This window comes from Pleurodeles waltl, chromosome 4_2 (assembly GCF_031143425.1).
Source record: "Pleurodeles waltl isolate 20211129_DDA chromosome 4_2, aPleWal1.hap1.20221129, whole genome shotgun sequence".
Taxonomy (NCBI): domain Eukaryota; kingdom Metazoa; phylum Chordata; class Amphibia; order Caudata; family Salamandridae; genus Pleurodeles; species Pleurodeles waltl.
Genome location: NC_090443.1, coordinates 594,423,947 through 594,445,429, shown reverse-complemented (window position 1 = coordinate 594,445,429; position 21,483 = coordinate 594,423,947).

Here is a 21,483-nt window from a genome sequence, read left to right as displayed (position 1 = left end):
AAGGGGCCCACACATGAGGGAGGGGATGTCAAAAAATAGAAATTAAGTTATGTTGGAACTGAACACTGTCACAACTCAGTGTGAGAGTTGCAATGGCTGCATGGAACACGTGTGACGAGGAGGGAGGGACTTAATTGGTAACTATGGTCATCATGATTTGCCCAGGGATATTAACCAATTAAAGAAGTTGAGCCTGAGTAGCCTATCCATGGTCATCTGTCCTGCCACTACCCTAGGGCACAACCTTGACACAGGGTAAGCATGACCTCACTCATTGCACTTACACATCTGTGGAATGCACATTAGTATGGATGAGAACATATGCAGCTAGGGCTGCAGGTCCACCATTCAAAAACAACAACCATTAGTAAATACAATGAGTGAAATTAAACATTTGTGATCAAACCATATTCTGGGTGGAATGTAGGAGGAGTGTCATACACACTATGTATCAAAGATGTACACATGTCAGACAAATATGCTGGCTTCACCCAGGTCTCCATAAACTCCAATTCTAAATATCAATACATATGTCGGGACATATTTCCTAGGTAGCAATAGTTAACCCATCATCAACAATGCCTGATCTGTGCATGCAGCTTTAAATAGTATGCTCTGTATGACAACATCACCCATCACATACCTAAAGAGAATACACAATCCCATTTCAGAAGTATTGCATTGTACTGTATGCCAAACATATGTGGACCCACTGTTGTCACACATACATATATATGCATGACGTGCAAAAAATTGCATGCTGTTGACTCCGTACCACACACATTGGTGGAACTGACCAATCACACCCATACCACATTGCTACATGGACTACCACGTGTGGCCATACCCCATATTCCACATTGCATGTATGGTGAATAAGGGTACATTCAAGGACAATACAAAAAAAAAACCGCAATCAGGAAACGAGTGAAAGAATATGACGCAAATGTGTCAAAACATCTGCAAACATTAAAAAAATGACACAAGGGCCTTTAGCGTTAATTCTACGTTCACACTCCTTTTAATGCAGCCTTGAATGCCATGTGTCAATGTAAATGACGCACGTGCGTAATGCGTCTAAAAAAACTAAGCATATGCCAAATGCATCAAATAAAAACACGCATAACTGAAAAATGTGACACACGCATACAGGAAGTGATGCAAAAGTCTACAAGCATGGCACAGTGGCTGTAGTTTCTCCTTCTCTTTACAGTCTGTGCATTTGTGACTGTGTGGATGAGTAGTGGAGCTGGTGGTTGATTGTTGGCTGTGTTTGGAAGTTTGTGGTGTCCCTTGTGCCGTGTCCTGTTGAATTTTATGTGCCCCAGCCATTATGTTTGCAAAGGGGGGTTACCCGCCTTAGGGGGCAATGAATATGGGACATTTGAGTCCTTGAGAAAACTTTGCCACATCATTTATTAATTAATCAATGCATGATCATTGCAGACTTTCAATTGAGCTGCATTTCTATCACAAAGTGCCTCTGGGTGCGTTGCAGGACAAGCTTGAGTACTTGAGTTGTAAGTCTTGCAAAGCACCAGGGTAGTGTCATGTTTTTACTACACAACTCCCCTTTATACTAAGTTGTGCCATTTTGTATAGCCGGTCCACACATGGTATTGTCAGGCGTGTGCTAAGGGGCACACATCATGTGAGGCAGCACTAGGGGCTGGAATCATGAGAGGCTAGAACCACCCTTGCATCATTGTGTGAAGCATTAGCAGAACAAAATGAACCTCAAACACATGATGTGTAATTTAGCGTTGCTTATGCACTGGAAAATTACACAAAGGTGGTGATCACTTTTCATTACTCAAGTCTCAGGTGCTGCACCATTGTTGTCCTATTGGGCCCCTTTGTGTCATTGGGCAAGGCCATGTAAGGGAGATTGAACTTGGGAAGAGACGACTGGCAGTTCCATGTTCCAGTTCATGTTCTGTCACAGACAGCCTCTACCTCCCATAACACACACATATGCAGAGTCTGTTCCACCGGCCTACAACTCCTCACTGACAGTATGAGGCTGCACTGCATCAGCTCCATCTCTGCCACATCACTCACTAACCTGCAACTTCAGATGCGTCCTCTGACCACAGAGGAAGTGTGTCTGTACTGAATGCAATGTCTATGCCCATGTACTTCTCCATCACTGGATTGATAATAGTGTACAATGGCAACAATAGCAGTTCAACCACTATTTGCAATGCATACATGTCACAATGCAGTCAATGTGCAGGTAAATAAAGCAACTGCACATAAGTCCACAGCCAAAGCAATTCCTTAAGTGTGTCTGCCATGTGATGGCACACACAGTAAACTCTGTTCATTGCAGGGTGTGTAATTTAATCCCCAACACTTTGCAATACCCACACAATCCCAGGGTAGTAGTGTGCCTGTGAGCTATGATCATGACATAGTTGTTACCTATGTCTGTTGCAGGCAGAAATACCATGGGTGTGACAATGGTCCTGCCAACGCTACAACCATAGGATGGACCTCAGATGGAAAATACATGATTGAACAGTCCCAATTGGCAATGGACGTGTCATGCCCACAGACAGCTGCATGTCAATGCCACATATTAATGTCGCAGGGTGTAGCACCACAGGAGTCTGTGGCCCAGTGCTAGTGTTCATATGTGTGGCTCTAACTCACATGAGTGTCTGTGTCATTGTGTGATGGTAGTGGTATGTCTGTTGCACTGATTTCCACTAGGATGACTATCTCACACTTCTCTACTAGCTCACACTGAAATGTGTTGTCCACTTGCAGTGACTATGATTTGACTCTAAGCATGGTCTACCATTCATGCCTTACAGATAGACCAGCACCCTACACAATTGATGAAGTGGCAAATTTCAAAGAACCAGATGTATCCAGTAAGTGTGGTAATGTGTGTCCTGTGAAGTAATCCAGGGTTTGAGGTGAGTGAGTCATGTGTGTTGAATACAATGGCAGATGTGATAAGCTGTCCAATGATCAGATATATCAAAGTAGGCTGGATGGTGATTAAGAGCCCCAAGCACCACCAGAGGGTCACGTCTTGTGAGGCTCGTGGTGCGCAATGGCCAGCATTGTGTTTACAAGGTGGTGACATGCCACATGTAGGGCCATATGTAACTAAGAATGACAGAGTGCAACACTGTGAGAAAATTGACAGTGGGGCACTCCGTCATTCTCACCACACAGGGATGCACCATATTGATCCTAATTTGGTGCATCCCTGTATTATCATGAACCAGTATGGTGCTCTGTGTATTGTACTCCATGTATGTTTCACTTTTGTGGAATGTAATTGGCTTGCATGCAGGTCAAGGCCCAACGTGGGCTGGCATTGACGTAAGTGTGAAAGGAATAGTAGTGGCAGATCCTGTATGGATAGATGTCTACACCTGGACACAGGAATGTAGATGTGATTGTCTATGGATACCATCTTCCTAGTTGGCAGCCCTCCTAACATATGGTCCACTCCTTGACTCCATGTATGAGTGGTCTGGCCTTGGTGGATGACCAGGACTGTTCAAATAATGGATAGCATGGCCATCCCCCCTTAGGCTGAAGGGGAGAGGAATACCAAATTTGTAGGGAGATGTGATGTTCACAGTATAGGTGACAGTCATGTTGATCAGGCATGCATGTGTACCTATCAGCTCTGACCACTTATGGTTACCAACAGCATCCCATCCTCCCAGTGACATGTCCAAGTTAATGGTGATATATGGTTAAAAAGAGACACAGATGATGGGGAAATTTGAGCCTGATCAATGTAAAGTTATCGCTGCCTTTGCATAATTTTTTTACGCAAAAGTGGTGCACACTTCCAAAATTTCAGTTCTTTTCTGTAGGTTTGCATCGCTTTAGCGTCAAAAATATAATGCAAACTCAGTGTTGATGTTACATTTATCAGGGCCTTTGTCTTTTCTGGAATGTGATTTGGAGTACATGTGTAACTAGATGTAGCAGTGTAAACTAGTAATCTGTACAGACTCCACACAATGCTGACACTGATGGTTGCTTGTCTCCATATTACAGCTGCCACCATGACCAACGAGGAGAGGCATGATTTTCAGAAGAGGGTAGTAAGGTACCATCAAATCCTGGCAGTGGAGTCTAGGTACAGACGGATGGGTCGCCGCTTCTGTGGAGAGAAGGCAACAGGGGAATGGTGGCCACTCCCACATAGGGCCCCGACACTGCCTAAAATGGCCCAGCACGATCCAGGATCATCACCAGTGCAAGGGGGCACAGCTGGCACGACTCCAACGACATCAGCTGCAACAGTCACCACAGCAGTGCAACAGCCCACACCACCTGCTGCCCTTGGGACACAGTTGCTGCAGGATCTGCAGAGGGACGTGTCCCTCGTACTCAAATGTTTGGACAGATTGGAGGAATTGGTAGCCAGAAATAAGAAGATGTCAAAATACATTAAAAAAGTAAAAATGGCAACACTGTGACTTTTATCTGATTTGCCACCTCCAAGTTCTGTCCCCTCCCTTACGAAGTTCTTATATATTTTGTTGTGGGTTTTACAGGGTGAGTGTTAGGTGAGTGTAGGTATATAGGTTAGAGAGGATAGGTGCAGTACAAGGTGGGTTTTATACTTATTAAGTGTTAAATCGTGGGTGGGCGGGGTCATGTTGGGATATCTATGTGTTTTCTTTAATAAATAATGAAAAAATAAATTACAGAAAATTATATATTTGTTTAGGATTAGTTAGTATGTGTGTATTATTAGTAGTTTGAAACTTGAGGGAGTTTGGGGGCAATATCTAGAGTGTGGTGTTCAATGTATAGGTCAAGTTCAGCATAGAGTAGATAACTTTAGTTGTTGGATAAGTATAGTTAGAATAGGTTAGTTTAGGATAGGGTTGGTTTTATTTATTTTTTAGGTTAGCTGAAATTATAATAAACATGTTTGCATTCTCCCTTACATTTTGTGTTATATGCATGTGTGTCAGGGTCTTCCCATGAGTGCACAGTGAAAATTGGGGGTTGGCCTAGGGATTCTGTCCTGCCTCCGAATATCTCTATTGACATGTGCATCACCTATTGACAACTGAGCTGTCACATTGGCAGCAACAACATATCTACTAGTCCATGCATATGCCATACAGTGTACCCACCACTCAAGATGACTATGCATACTTTGTATTGCACAGGTAGGTGTGGTATTTCAGCTGCCAGTGTTGGGGTCCTGTGTAGGAATGTCGGGAACTGTGGCACATCTGACAATTAGCTAAGTGGGAACTCTATCTTTCAAAACTGACCGGTGGCAATCACTAATGAGGTTAGGTAACTCTGTATCACACCAATGTGTTTCACTGGTACTCCCAGCTGAACAATATTTCCTTACACTTGCTCTACTGCCATTCCTGTGGTATATAGTGGTGGAAGCATATATGTGTTCTTCATTTGTGACATACTCAGTGAATTGCTTGTAAGGGAGGAGACCAGCATAAACATTTGTCATGTTAGGGACCTTGGGATTTGTGCCCCCACATCCCTGTACTCTTGGATACACACATCAATATTACTTAGCATAGTAGATGGATCACAATACACAAAGACATGCCTGATTGTGTAGAAGGTGTTTATTTACAAGTGTTGTAGTGCCATATTTACAATGTCCAGGTCAGTGACCCCATTTGTGAAATCCATTCTGATTGTGCCACAACACAAGTCCAGGGTTGAGGGACATGTCATGGGACAAGATTGGAAGAAGTGTTGTTAAGTGCAGAGGAACAACAACTGCCAATTGGTAAGTGAGAGACAATGACAGTCCATAACAGACAGGTCAACAGTGTGTGGAGGAAGAGTGCACATATCCAACTATGCTAACACTGGCATGATCTCAAGCACAGGAAAAAGGAGAGCAATGCCCTTGTGTCATGGGCTGGTGCTACCAGAAACTCTTACGAGTGAAGCACATCTTCATCCTCCAATGTGTGTGGTGTCTCCTCTCCCCTTAATGGTGGTGGTGAGGAGGTAGAGAGGGCCACACACACTTCAGTGGTTGAAGATGTGGAATCCCAATTCCTGGCAGCTGCCATTTGTGGAACAACATATGGCATCACTGCAGCAAGGAGGAGCTGCTGATTTTTCAGGAGAGCATCAACATCCCGGTGGTAGGCAGCCATGTCTGCCCTGAGGGATGCCACTTACCAGTGCATGGAGTCCATCTTGTACTCAATCACGCTGATGCCCGATTGGGAGGGCAGTTGTTGTGGTCTCTACCTCAGAGCAGCAGCTATGTCCCTCAGACACTGCTGGACTTCATGCAGTGCGGAGTGTATGCCTCATTTGGCTGCTGTATGTTCATTGGCCGTAACGAGGCACATGCGCATTCCCTCCAGACTGGCTGCCACAGTCTCCATCCCCATCCGCATCTGCTTGGCCAGCTCCTGCTGGACTCCTACCACTGTCCTCTCAAAGCTGGTCCCTGGGTCCTCTGAGTTCTCAGGTGTATGGGTGCTGGCAGGTTGCACTACTGGGGTGTTGGGTGGGGCATCTGGGATGGCTGCTACATTATGTGTCCTCTGTGCAACTGGAGGTGGTTCCTGGAGGTATACAAGGACTTCTTGGAGGGTCTCTAGGCTGATGGTAGTCAGCTTGTCATCCAGGTTATCGGGGAACTCCAGGAGAGGCAAATCAGCAGGAGAGCCATCATCCTCTGCAATGAGATGGTGTAAAATCAATCTTTCAATGTTGTGGCAGTTGAATGTCACGTAACTGACTTGCTATTGGAGGCTCTTTGTCAACTTACTTCCCAAACATTGTTCCTGTACATCATGGTTGCAGTCTATCAGCCCTCTGCCCCACCTGAGTGCCACATGAGGGAAAGCTCAGGTGGCACAATTGGCTTCGTCATATTTACTAGGTGTGATGTAAATCCTTTTGGTGCCTTGACACCATCTTGTTATTGTGGACCCTTCCTATGCATCCATTTGTCAAGCCACAACAACACACATTGCAATATGCCCATGTCCCAGTTTTTTATGTTTCACATACACCAGGGTGGTAGTGAAACCGTTTACCACCCCAGGGATGGCATTACCAAGGCACTGTGCTGTTGTTTCCTTTGATTGCTCCTCATGTTGATGTATGTGTATATGTGCTACATTGCACAGAACACATGGACCTAGCAGATTTCCTTTTCAGTTTCTGTCTGTGCTGGAGGGTGCTCCTTCCTACAGAACTATGGTCTCTCCCTCAATGCAGCCATCCTTGCACTATAATGCAAGAGATGCAGCATTGTGGCAGTGCAGCTAATCTGACACAGGCACAGGGTTGGACACAGGGATGGCCAGCATGGGTATCATTTGTTGCTGTGTACATCATTTTCTACATGATAGTGCCTGATGGAAAAAAATGAATGGGCATATCCAGTTGACTAAAGTTGAACTTAGGTCACGGCCTCAAGCTAGTTTGATGGTGATTTTGCAGGTAGTTATACAATGTAGTGGATGGAATTAAGTATACACCAGGGCACACCGGTGTAGTCCAAAGGGTTAATCCAAAGTGGAAAAAGGAGTTCAAAGTTCAAAATCTGTTCAATAGTTGATTGAGGTTTATTCCTGTTTGAACAACGTTACATCCAAAACAGCCTGGTACATCCAAAACAGCCAACACGTGTTTCGTCATATTGACTTTCTCAGGGCCAAGAACAGGCAGTTTGCAGATAGTGTTCAAAGGCTCAGATAATCCGGTAGGTCTGTATTTGTAGTAAAGCGAGGAGAATACGGGGTCTGTAGTCTGTAGTTGTTACGACTTCAAAAACAGAGTCCCAATTGTTCTTCATAAAGTAAACTATGGAGCAAGCCCATGATAAGCTACAGGTGTCTTGGGTGGTTGGGAGCTTCTCTCACCTTCCTCTGTGGTTAACAATGTAGTGATAACTGCCCGACAGAGCTGCAATGAGCAAACAGATTTCCACCCGCCATCCCAGCAAGTAACTCCTACTGCAAATGCCAAAGGGTACGCTGTACTAGCGGTATTACCAACACCAGACTTGCCCATGCACCACTCCCTGCGCGTCAGTGTGAAATGGTACACCATTATATTCACAGACATACTCCATGTGTTGTATTTGTGTGGTTATTTCCCCATTCCTATGTGTTTCATGTGGTTGTGTCAGAGTAGTTGTGGACTCAGCCTGTATTTTTTGTGACATTCAGATTGCAATCTGTAGTACATATTTTCTCTAGTGGCACAGTTCTGATCAGTGTCAAAATGTGTGGCTCCACACTACACCAGTTTAGTTACACAGGGTAGTGGCATGTTTCCTGTGATACAGGACCACCATGCTATTGCCCCAGCACCTGCCCAGACTACTTTTCCTTGCACCAAGAGAGGCATCCGTACTGCATGATGGAGTAGCGGCTGCCTTATGAGGATGTGTTGTTTATGTGCGGGATGGTGGTGCTTCCGGCACATGTCTGGGTAATGTTGGGAAAGGTTGCAATGAATTGTGTGCTGTAAAATGCAGCACACGTGTTTTGGCAAAGAGACAAGGCAGTTACAAGGTGTTTCTGCAAGGGACACCACCATGACGTAACCCCAGCAATGGTATTGACTGGCTTTCTATTCTCTGATGTCTTGGTCGTGTTGGTAGGGTTTGTTTGACTTTATACAAGGGATATGTGCTTACACATTCAGAGGCACAGTAATTAGACATGCCTTCCATCCTATGTGCTGCATATGTACATGTGGGTATGTAACTCTGGTGATTAGCATATGTCCAGGTTGTGTATGTGTTGCGGCACATTGCACTACCAAGGCGTATGTACATGTGTTGCTTACATTTGAATGGTGCAACTTGATTAATGTTCAATGTGTGCCTCTGCACTCCTTTGACATGCATTCAATGTGTCCTATGTGCCTCCCCCTTCTTGCACTTAACAATTTTGCATTGATTTCCCCCATGCAACTTACCCTGCATATGTGGTGGTTCTTGGTAGTCTGCGGTGTCCTGTCCTGTGATTCCAGTGACCAGTGCCTCTGGGATGACCGCTGCTATCATCTCTGCCATCTCGTCCAGGTCTTCTTGTGGTTCCACCTCCAGTTTGCAGTGCTGCCTTCCTGTTACTTGCCATTTTCTCCTTTGTCCTTCACTTGTAATCATGCCAGCATTTCTTGCACTCAGTTACTGTTCTCCTCACCTCTGCCACACTGTTGGTCTTGTCAACTATCTGCTGCCAGATTGCCCCTCTCCTGCCAATTGGCAATTTGGATGTGATCAGTAGTTGATGTTGGCGCTCCTTCACCTCTCTCACGAGGATTTCATGCTCCTCTGCACTAAAACAACACTTGCACTTTTTCTTCTCCCTCCCATGGGACTTGTTTGTCCATCTGGCTGGTTCCTGGTTGAATGGGGTCACCCTGTGTCCTCTCCTGAGTTTCTGGGTCCATTTTGCCTCTCCTTTGCAATGTTTTCTGCATTAGCATCTGAAGTTGACGCCAATGTGGTTAAAAATGGTGCATATCCGTTTTGTGACATATTTATGTGCCGTAAAACAGGTTAGAGTCATTTTTGCAGTATTAACGTAATTTTGCCTTACGACAAGATGCAATGGTTATTGTCAAAAGTTTGGACTCTAACCTGTTTTTAGCACCATCGTGCTTCATGCTATAAATATGATGCCCAGACTGTGATAAAAAATTACGCTAGCCAGCGCGAAGCTTTTTGATGCAAAACTACATTTGTGCAATTTTGCATCAGAAAGTATAAACCAGTCCCTCTGTTTACTAAGGGTGCTCTTAAAACATGGTGAACCAGTTTAGGGGAAGGGTGGGCCTAGTCAGAATTGCAAAAGTGAGATATTAGAAAGAAATGCTAGGTGGGCTGAATTGTATGTGTAGCACCTCTACGTTTTGCTTGCCATGTGTATTTTTTCTTTTTTCTATCGAAAATACAAATAGAGAATACATTAAACAAACTCTACCACCTGTGTGATGGTGGTAGTAACAGCTAGCAGGAGTCGTTTTTGCTCTCAGCTGTAAATAGTGCAAAAATAGATGCAAATTCAGTTTGTAAACATGTATGTATTTGCATTAAGTTGTAGGTAGACTTTTGTTCTAAGTTGAGACCAAAAGTATAAGTTTACCTTTGTGAATTCTCTAATGCGCTATAAATGGAACCATTCACTTAAATGGAAAATGGACTAAGTGAGGGAGGCGCCTTAGGCTTGCATCTGCCTGTAGCACAGAGGTTGAGTTTGAATTCCGACAAGGACAACTTTTTTACCCTTTTAAGGTCCATAAATTGAGTAACACGAATGTGAGTGATAATAATACTTATTAGTCAATATGCTTAAAATTTGTCCTTAAGGGTCCTGAAACAAACATTTTTAAATGAAGCAGGATAGCAGTTTAGTTAGACCACAACAGTCCTATCAGACTCGGGATAAGGATGGGATATGCTTACTGGTGTGTGGTGTTTAACCCCTTCTGTGCCGCGGACGTAGTGGTTACGTCCCGCGGCACAGTGCTGCTGTGCCGAGGACGTAACCACTACGTCCTCGGCACACAGCCCAGAGGGAGCGCTCTCGCTCCCTCTGTGTGCTTCCCCCCACCCCCCCAAAGTCAGGGATGGAAGGGGAAGCCCTTCCCCTTCCACCCCCGACCCCCCCACCCCCCCATAATGACGTCAGCGCGCGATCGCGCGCTGACTTCATTATGGGGATTTCGCCGCACAGGAAGCCATTTGCTTCCTGTGCGGCGACGAGGAAAGAGGTGAGTTCCTCTTCCCGGTGGGTGGGGGGTTTGGGCTAAAGAGGCACCGGGGGAAAGGAAAGGCTTTTCCTTTCCCCCGGTGTCTCTTTGAGCATTCCTGCTGCCCGATCGCATTGCGATCGGGCAGCAGGAATGCCCACTAGACACCAGGGATTTTTTTTTTTTGTTGTTTGCTCGTGTTTCTTGCTGGCGGGGAGCGGCCCCTTGGGCAAGGGTCGCTCCCCTTGTGGGGGCAATTAGTTACGGCCATTTCTGCCCCCCTTGGGGGCAGATTGGCCTACTTTTTAGGCGGATCTGCCCCCAAGGGGGGCAGAAACCACTGGATCACCAGGGAATTATATTTTCTGTGCAGGTATGTTGGGAGGGGGTGCCCCCTTGGGCAAGGGGCGCCCCCCCCAAGGGGGCAGAGAACTGTTGGCCATTTCTGCCCCCCTTGGGGGCAGATCGGCCTATTTTTTTTAGGTCCATCTGCCCCCAAGGGGGGCAGAAGCCACTTAGGCACCAGGGATTGTGTGTGTAGTGGATGGGGGGGCGCCCCCTTGGGCAAGGGTCGCTCCCCTTTGGGGGGCATGTCTTTTAGGGCCATTTCTGCCCCCCTTGAGGGCAGATCAGCCTATTATTTTTAGGTTGATCTGCCCCAAGGGGGGCAGAAACCACTAGAACGCCAGGGATGTTTTTTAATGTGTTTATTTTTGTGGGGGGGCGTCCCCATGGGCACGGGGCGCCCCCCCAAGGGGGGCATTGACCTGTTGGCCATTTCTGCCCCCCCTGGGGGCAGATGGGCCTATTTTTCTAGACCCACCTGCCCCCAAGGGGGGCAGAAGCCACGTAGACACCAGGGATAGTGTGTGTGTGTGTGTGTGTTAGTGGATGGGGGGGGGCTTGGGCAAGGGTCGCCCCCCACTTTGGGGGCACATGTACCCAGGCCATTTCTGCACCCCTTGGAGACAGATCAGCCTATTATTTTTAGGCTGATCTGCCCCCAAGGGGGGCAGAAACCACTAGAACGCCAGGGATTTTTTTTTATGTGTTTATTTTTGTGGGGGGGTGTCCCCTTGGGCACGGGGCGCCCGCCCAAGGGGGGCATTGACCTGTTGGCCATTTCTGCCCCCCCCTGGGGGCAGATGGGCCTATTTTTCTAGACCCACCTGCCCCCAAGGGGGGCAGAAGCCACGTAGACACCAGGGATAGTGTGTGTGTGTGTGTGTGTTAGTGTATGGGGGGGGGGCTTGGGCAAGGGTCGCCCCCCACTTTGGGGGCACATGTACCCAGGCCATTTCTGCACCCCTTGGAGACAGATCAGCCTATTATTTTTAGGCTGATCTGCCCCCAAGGGGGGCAGAAACCACTAGAACGCCAGGGTTTTTTTTTATGTGTTTATTTTTGTGGGGGGGCGTCCCCTTGGGCACGGGGCGCCCCCCCAAGGGGGGCATTGACCTGTTGGCCATTTCTGCCCCCCCTGGGGGCAGATGGGCCTATTTTTCTAGACCCACCTGCCCCCAAGGGGGGCAGAAGCCACGTAGACACCAGGGATAGTGTGTGTGTGTGTGTGTGTTAGTGGATGGGGGGGGGCTTGGGCAAGGGTCGCCCCCCACTTTGGGGGCACATGTACCCAGGCCATTTCTGCACCCCTTGGAGACAGATCAGCCTATTATTTTTAGACTGATCTGCCCCCAAGGGGGGCAGAAACCACTAGAACGCCAGGGATTTTTTTTTATGTGTTTATTTTTGTGGGGGGGTGTCCCCTTGGGCACGGGGCGCCCCCCCAAGGGGGGCATTGACCTGTTGGCCATTTCTGCCCCCCCTGGGGGCAGATGGGCCTATTTTTCTAGACCCACCTGCCCCCAAGGGGGGCAGAAGCCACGTAGACACCAGGGATAGTGTGTGTGTGTGTGTGTGTTAGTGGATGGGGGGGGGCTTGGGCAAGGGTCGCCCCCCACTTTGGGGGCACATGTACCCAGGCCATTTCTGCACCCCTTGGAGACAGATCAGCCTATTATTTTTAGGCTGATCTGCCCCCAAGGGGGGCAGAAACCACTAGAACGCCAGGGTTTTTTTTTTATGTGTTTATTTTTGTGGGGGGGCGTCCCCTTGGGCACGGGGCGCCCCCCCAAGGGGGGCATTGACCTGTTGGCCATTTCTGCCCCCCCTGGGGGCAGATGGGCCTATTTTTCTAGACCCACCTGCCCCCAAGGGGGGCAGAAGCCACGTAGACACCAGGGATAGTGTGTGTGTGTGTGTGTGTTAGTGGATGGGGGGGGGCTTGGGCAAGGGTCGCCCCCCGCTTTGGGGGCACATGTACCCAGGCCATTTCTGCACCCCTTGGAGACAGATCAGCCTATTATTTTTAGGCTGATCTGCCCCCAAGGGGGGCAGAAACCACTAGAACGCCAGGGATTTTTTTATTATGTGTTTATTTTTGTGGGGGGGCGTCCCCTCGGGCACGGGGCGCCCCCCCAAGGGGGGCATTGACCTGTTGGCCATTTCTGCCCCCCCTGGGGGCAGATGGGCCTATTTTTCTAGACCCACCTGCCCCCAAGGGGGGCAGAAGCCACGTAGACACCAGGGATAGTGTGTGTGTGTGTGTGTGTTAGTGGATGGGGGGGGGTTTGGGCAAGGGTCGCCCCCCACTTTGGGGGCACATGTACCCAGGCCATTTCTGCACCCCTTGGAGACAGATCAGCCTATTATTTTTAGGCTGATCTGCCCCCAAGGGGGGCAGAAACCACTAGAACGCCAGGGATTTTTTTTTATGTGTTTATTTTTGTGGGGGGGCGTCCCCTCGGGCACGGGGCGCCCCCCCAAGGGGGGCATTGACCTGTTGGCCATTTCTGCCCCCCCTGGGGGCAGATGGGCCTATTTTTCTAGACCCACCTGCCCCCAAGGGGGGCAGAAGCCACGTAGACACCAGGGATAGTGTGTGTGTGTGTGTGTTAGTGGATGGGGGGGGGGGCTTGGGCAAGGGTCGCCCCCCACTTTGGGGGCACATGTACCCAGGCCATTTCTGCACCCCTTGGAGACAGATCAGCCTATTATTTTTAGGCTGATCTGCCCCCAAGGGGGGCAGAAACCACTAGAACGCCAGGGATTTTTTTTTATGTGTTTATTTTTGTGGGGGGGCGTCCCCTTGGTCACGGGGCACCCCCCCAAGGGGGGCATTGACCTGTTGGCCATTTCTACACCCCCTGGGGGCAGATGGGCCTATTTTCTTAGGCCCACCTGCCCCCAAGGGGGCAGAAGCCACTTAGGCACCAGGGATAGTGTTGTGTGTGTTTTTTTTGTTTTTTTTTGTTTGAGGGCTGTCCCCTTTGGCAAGGGTCGCTCTCCATGGGGACACAGTACTAAAGGTATTTTCTGGCTTCCTTGGGGCAGACAGGCCTATGTTTTTAGTAGGCCCATCTGCCCCTATGACAGAATCCACTTAGGCACCAATTTCTAAAATGTTTGATGGTGGGGTGTTTGTCAACAGAAGAAGTCTTTGCATTTGTGATAAAAAAAAATTTCCTCCTTTTTGTTCTAGTTCAAAGCTTTTGCTTTATTTGCTGTGGCTCCTTGCGGTTTTGGCGGTGGTTGACCTGCAGTTTGCACAGTTGCATGTTTTAGGTAAGTAAAAACAATTTACTCCAAAGGAGTATTGTTGCCATGCATGAATGACATGTTTGTAGGGGGTGTACTAAATGCAGGATTGTGTGTGAAATTGTCCTTAGGTTTGTGCACAATGATATTTGTTGTGTCTTATTTCTAATTTGCCTTTCTTTCTTTCTTTTTAGTGGGATATCATTGGTGATTGCTGTGTAGTTGCTGGTGAATCAAGCTTTTTCAGGCAAGTGAGCGGTATAGTTTTTGAGTTTGTAACTCTTACTAACAAAGCTACACTTTGTTACTTGTCTTACACAGTGCTGGTTGTTGGTGGTGAATTTGTCCAGTTAATTTTAGCAGGAGAGATCATGGCTAGCCGCAGGATGACCGCTCAGCAGGTGGTTGGTATGCTTTTTGAGTCACAGTCTGATCATGACTATGAGACGGACTCTGCATCTGAGGCAGAGGAGGAAGTCAGAGATTCTGGCAGTGATGTTTCTGTTGGAGGGGAATCTTCTGATGATGAAGCCACACTCAGTGCAGATGAAGGTTCTGTTTTAGAGGAGGACATTGATGTGCCAATAGTGCAGCAACCTGGGGCTGAAAGGTTTCCCGTTAGAAGACCTGATGTCTGGGTTGCCCCAAACATGGAGCAGCCAGAGTTGCCTGCCTTTACTGGACTCCCGGGGTGTAACGCCAATACAGAGAACTTTATGCCTATCAATTTCTTTGAGTTATTCATGGATGATGTGTTTTTGGAAGAGATAGTTGAGCAGACTAATTTGTATGCGGAGCAGCATTTGAGGGACAACGCTGCTAGACTTAGGCCACACTCTAGAGCTGCCCAGTGGATTCCCACAAATTTGGAGGAGCTAAAAAAGTTTTTGGGTTTGACTTTTTTGATGGGGTTGATAAGGAAGCCGTCACTGGCTTCTTATTGGTCTACTAGTCCCTTGATGGCAACAGCTATATTTCCAGCTACCATGAGTCGTAATCGGTATTTGCTTCTTCTTAGGATGCTGCATTTTGTTGACAATGCATTAGCCTTGCCACGAGATCACCCAGATTCTGACCGTCTTTTTAAGATTAGGCCTGTCCTTGATCATTTTGTAGATCGGTTTTCGGAGGTCTATGTTCCAGGCAAAGAGATAAGTGTGGACGAGTCTTTGGTCCTCTTCAAGGGTCGTTTGGTTTTTAGGCAGTACATTCCTAGCAAAAGGGCACGATATGGAATTAAATTGTATATGCTGTCTGAAAGTAGGACAGGATATGTGTATAGTTTCCGTGTGTACACTGGTAGGGATTCCAATATTGACCCCCCTGGTTGTCCTCCCACTTTTGGAGTTACTGAGAAAATAGTGTGGGATCTTGGTAGACGACTGTTCAACAAAGGTCACCATTTGTATGTAGATAACTTCTACACTGGTGTGCAGTTGTTCAAGGAATTGTTTAGAGTGGACACAGTTGCTTGTGGCACAATCCGTTCTAACCGGAAAGGCTATCCAAGGGAGCTTGTCTGTAAAAAACTTGAGAGGGGACAGTGCTGTGCCTTGCGGAACGAGGAGCTGCTAGCTTTGAAATTTTCAGACAAGAGGGATGTCTACATGCTAAGTACCATCCATGATGAGAGTACTTCCCCTGTGACTGTTTGGGGCCAGGTTGCTGAAGTGCGCAAACCTGTGTGCATTTTAGATTATAATAAGCACATGGGAGGTGTAGATAGAGTTGACCAGAGGTTGGAACCTTATACTGCTATTCGTAAGTCTTATGTTTGGTATAAGAAGTTAGCACTTCACCTCTTCCACTTAGCAACCTTCAATGCTTTTATTGTGTTTAGGGATAGGTCTCCAGACTCAAAGATGACATTTGTGAAATTTCAGGAGTCAGTGATAGAGAGCCTTATTGTGGTGGAACAGGCCAGAGTTCCTAGAGAAGCAGTGGTGGAGGATGTGGCTAGATTGAAAGATCGCCACTTTGCTGAGCACATTCCTCCCACACCCAAAAAAGACTTTCCAGCTAAGAAATGTAGAGTGTGTTTTCGAAGAGGTATCCGGAGGGAGTCTCGAATGTACTGCCCAGATTGTCCTTCAAAGCCTGGGCTGTGTGTCGGTGCTTGTTTTAAGAATTACCACACCCAGAAGAATTTCTGGGAACAACCATGAGTGTAAACTCATGTCTGTTTTGTATTTTCATGTGTTTAGTTTCATGGTTAGCATTTCTGTCATGTTGTTAGTTAGAGCTTTTGTGTTTGTTGTTTTGTAATTCTTTCTACTTAGTTAGGGGTTCCTCTGTTAAAAAAAAAAAAAATATGATGCCATTGTGTGTGGAGTGGGGCTTGGCTGAGACTGTACATATTGACTTGATGTTGGCTACTGCAACACACTGCAAGCCAAACACCAGTCCACACACTCCCATCAGCTGGTGTGATTGTTGTATCAGGCATGTGGGCGTATGTAAGTGATGGGCCCTTGAGTGGCGCTGTCTGTCGATGTGAGTGTTGTAATGTGCTGGGCCCGTGGCTGGCGGTGTGAATGGCCTTGTGTGTGTCATGTATGAAAGTTGTGTGAATGGACTGTAAAGCGGTTGGTGCCTTGTCGCGGCTTTACAGCTCACGAGCTGTGAGTCATTGGTTCAGTTTTTTGCCTTTCAGTTACTAACAGTGCTTTTCATTTTTGTGAAAGCTCTTGTTAGTAAAATTTGATCCACTGAACCATCACTCACCCTCGTGCCAAATCCAACCAGTATGTGTGGTAAAAATGACCAAACCTGCTCCGCTGTAATCAGGCGTCGCAGCACACCTATGACACGCTAGGTGCCTCAGGTGGGACCCCGATGATGAAGCATGCCACCAACTTGGTTGGTGGGTGAGGGGTCTTTTTCACATAACCTAAGTGTGTTTCTTTTCAAAATTTTAGTGTTTGGCACATCACGGACGTATGTGGGCACATCAAAACGATATATTACAAAACTACCTGTGTTTGGGGGGGGAGAGGGCACCTATGTTTTTGGTCCTGTGTGCGGCCTTCATCTAGGGAAACCTACCAAACCCAGACATTTTTTAAAACTAGACACCCCAAGGAGTCTAGGGAGGAGTGGCTTGCGTGGATCCCCCAACATTTTCTTACCCAGACTCCTCTGTAAACCTCAAAATGTGCTTAAAAAAAGCATATTTTCCTGACTTTTCTTCGTACGATCACCACTCCAGCACAAAATTCCTACTCCCCAGTGTTCCCCTCAGTCTCCCAAATAAAATGACACCTCACGTATGTGGGTCCCCAAAGCAGAGTCAGTCTAAAGATGTATAAAAGAATATGTCCTTATAAACTCGCAGTACTATCCCCTGTATCTCTACAAGTTTTGTGCCTTATTCTGTTGGAGGCACCTGGCCCACCCACACAACTGAGGTATCATTTTTATCGGGAGACTTGGGGGAACGCTGGGTGGAAGGAAATTTGTGGCTCCACTCAGATTCCAGAACTTTCTGTCACCGAAATGTGTGAAAAATGCGTTTTTTAAGCCAATATTTGAGGTTTGGAAAGGATTCTGGGTAACAGAACCTGGTCAGAGCCCCTCAAGTCACCCCATCTTGGATTCCCCTAGGTCTCTAGTTTTCAGAAATGCACAGGTTTGGTAGGTTTCCCTAGGTGCTGGCTGAGCTACAGGCCAAAAACTACAGGTAGGCACTGTTTTCAATGAAAAAATGTGATGTGTCCACGTTGCGCTTTGGGGCGTTTCCTGTCGCGGGCGCTAGGCCTACCCACACAAGTGAGGTATCATTTTTATCGGGAGACGTGGGGGAACGCTGGGTGGAATCAAATTTGTGGCTCCTCTCAGATTCCAGAACTTTCTGCCACAGAAATGTGAGGAACATGTGTTTTTTTAGCCAATTTTTGAGCTTTGCAAAGGATTCTGGGTAACAGAACCTGGTCCGAGCCCCGCCAGTCACCCCTCCTTGGATTCCCCTAGGTCTCTAGTTTTCAGAAATGCACAGGTTTGGTAGGTTTCCCTAGGTGGCGGCTGAGCTACAGGCCAAAATCTACAGGTAGGCACTTTGCTAAAAACAGGTCTGTTTTCTGTGATGTGTCCACGTTGCGCTTTGGGGCGTTTCCTGTCGCGGGCACTAGGCCTACCCACACAAGTGAGGTATCATTTTTATCGGGAGACGTGGGGGAACGCTGGGTGGAAGGAAATTTGTGGCTCCTCTCAGATTCCAGAACTTTCTGCCACAGAAATGTGAGGAACATGTGTTTTTTTAGCCAATTTTTGAGCTTTGCAAAGGATTCTGGGTAACAGAACCTGGTCCGAGCCCCGCCAGTCACCCCTCCTTGGATTCCCCTAGGTCTCTAGTTTTCAGAAATGCACAGGTTTGGTAGGTTTCCCTAGGTGGCGGCTGAGCTACAGGCCAAAATCTACAGGTAGGCACTTCGCTAAAAACAGGTCTGTTTTCTTCCAAAATTTTGGTGGTGTCCACGTTGCGCTTTGGGGCGTTTCCTGTCGCGGGCGCTAGGCCTACCCACGCAAGTGAGGTATCATTTTTATCGGGAGACTTGGGGGAACGCTGGGTGGAAGGAAATTTGTGGCTCCTCCCAGATTCCAGAACTTTCTGCCACAGAAATGTGAGGAACATGTGTTTTTTTAGCCAATTTTTGAGCTTTGCAAAGGATTCTGGGTAACAGAACCTGGTCCGAGCCCCGCCAGTCACCCCTCCTTGGATTCCCCTAGGTCTCTAGTTTTCAGAAATGCACAGGTTTGGTAGGTTTCCCTAGGTGGCGGCTGTGCTACAGGCCAAAATCTACAGGTAGGCACTTTGCTAAAAACAGGTCTGTTTTCTGTGATGTGTCCACGTTGCGCTTTGGGGCGTTTCCTGTCGCGGGCGCTAGGCCTACCCACACAAGTGAGGTATCATTTTTATCGGGAGACGTGGGGGAACGCTGGGTGGAAGGAAATTTGTGGCTCCTCTCAGATTCCAGAACTTTCTGCCACAGAAATGTGAGGAACATGTGTTTTTTTAGCCAATTTTTGAGCTTTGCAAAGGATTCTGGGTAACAGAACCTGGTCCGAGCCCCGCCAGTCACCCCTCCTTGGATTCCCCTAGGTCTCTAGTTTTCAGAAATGCACAGGTTTGGTAGGTTTCCCTAGGTGGCGGCTGAGCTACAGGCCAAAATCTACAGGTAGGCACTTCGCTAAAAACAGGTCTGTTTTCTTCCAAAATTTTGGTGGTGTCCACGTTGCGCTTTGGGGCGTTTCCTGTCGCGGGCGCTAGGCCTACCCACGCAAGTGAGGTATCATTTTTATCGGGAGACTTGGGGGAACGCTGGGTGGAAGGAAATTTGTGGCTCCTCCCAGATTCCAGAACTTTCTGCCACAGAAATGTGAGGAACATGTGTTTTTTTAGCCAATTTTTGAGCTTTGCAAAGGATTCTGGGTAACAGAACCTTGTCCGAGCCCCGCCAGTCACCCCTCCTTGGATTCCCCTAGGTCTCTAGTTTTCAGAAATGCACAGGTTTGGTAGGTTTCCCTAGGTGGCGGCTGAGCTACAGGCCAAAATCTACAGGTAGGCACTTTGCTAAAAACAGGTCTGTTTTCTGTGATGTGTCCACGTTGCGCTTTGGGGCGTTTCCTGTCGCGGGCGCTAGGCCTACCCACACAAGTGAGGTATCATTTTTATCGGGAGACGTGGGGGAACGCTGGGTGGAAGGAAATTTGTGGCTCCTCTCAGATTCCAGAACTTTCTGCCACAGAAATGTGAGGAACATGTGTTTTTTTAGCCAATTTTTGAGCTTTGCAAAGGATTCTGGGTAACAGAACCTGGTCCGAGCCCCGCCAGTCACCCCTCCTTGGATTCCCCTAGGTCTCTAGTTTTCAGAAATGCACAGGTTTGGTAGGTTTCCCTAGGTGGCGGCTGAGCTACAGGCCAAAATCTACAGGTAGGCACTTCGCTAAAAACAGGTCTGTTTTCTTCCAAAATTTTGGTGGTGTCCACGTTGCGCTTTGGGGCGTTTCCTGTCGCGGGCGCTAGGCCTACCCACGCAAGTGAGGTATCATTTTTATCGGGAGACTTGGGGGAACGCTGGGTGGAAGGAAATTTGTGGCTCCTCCCAGATTCCAGAACTTTCTGCCACAGAAATGTGAGGAACATGTGTTTTTTTAGCCAATTTTTGAGCTTTGCAAAGGATTCTGGGTAACAGAACCTGGTCCGAGCCCCGCCAGTCACCCCTCCTTGGATTCCCCTAAGTCTCTAGTTTTCAGAAATGCACAGGTTTGGTAGGTTTCCCTAGGTGGCGGCTGAGCTACAGGCCAAAATCTACAGGTAGGCACTTTGCTAAAAACAGGTCTGTTTTCTGTGATGTGTCCACGTTGCGCTTTGGGGCGTTTCCTGTCGCGGGCGCTAGGCCTACCCACACAAGTGAGGTATCATTTTTATCGGGAGACGTGGGGGAACGCTGGGTGGAAGGAAATTTGTGGCTCCTCTCAGATTCCAGAACTTTCTGCCACAGAAATGTGAGGAACATGTGTTTTTTTAGCCAATTTTTGAGCTTTGCAAAGGATTCTGGGTAACAGAACCTGGTCCGAGCCCCGCCAGTCACCCCTCCTTGGATTCCCCTAGGTCTCTAGTTTTCAGAAATGCACAGGTTTGGTAGGTTTCCCTAGGTGGCGGCTGAGCTACAGGCCAAAATCTACAGGTAGGCACTTTGCTAAAAACAGGTCTGTTTTCTGTGATGTGTCCACGTTGCGCTTTGGGGCGTTTCCTGTCGCGGGCGCTAGGCCTACCCACACAAGTGAGGGATCATTTTTATCGGGAGACGTGGGGGAACGCTGGGTGGAAGGAAATTTGTGGCTCCTCTCAGATTCCAGAACTTTCTGCCACAGAAATGTGAGGAACATGTGTTTTTTTAGCCAATTTTTGAGCTTTGCAAAGGATTCTGGGTAACAGAACCTGGTCCGAGCCCCGCCAGTCACCCCTCCTTGGATTCCCCTAGGTCTCTAGTTTTCAGAAATGCACAGGTTTGGTAGGTTTCCCTAGGTGGCGGCTGAGCTACAGGCCAAAATCTACAGGTAGGCACTTCGCTAAAAACAGGTCTGTTTTCTTCCAAAATTTTGGTGGTGTCCACGTTGCGCTTTGGGGCGTTTCCTGTCGCGGGCGCTAGGCCTACCCACGCAAGTGAGGTA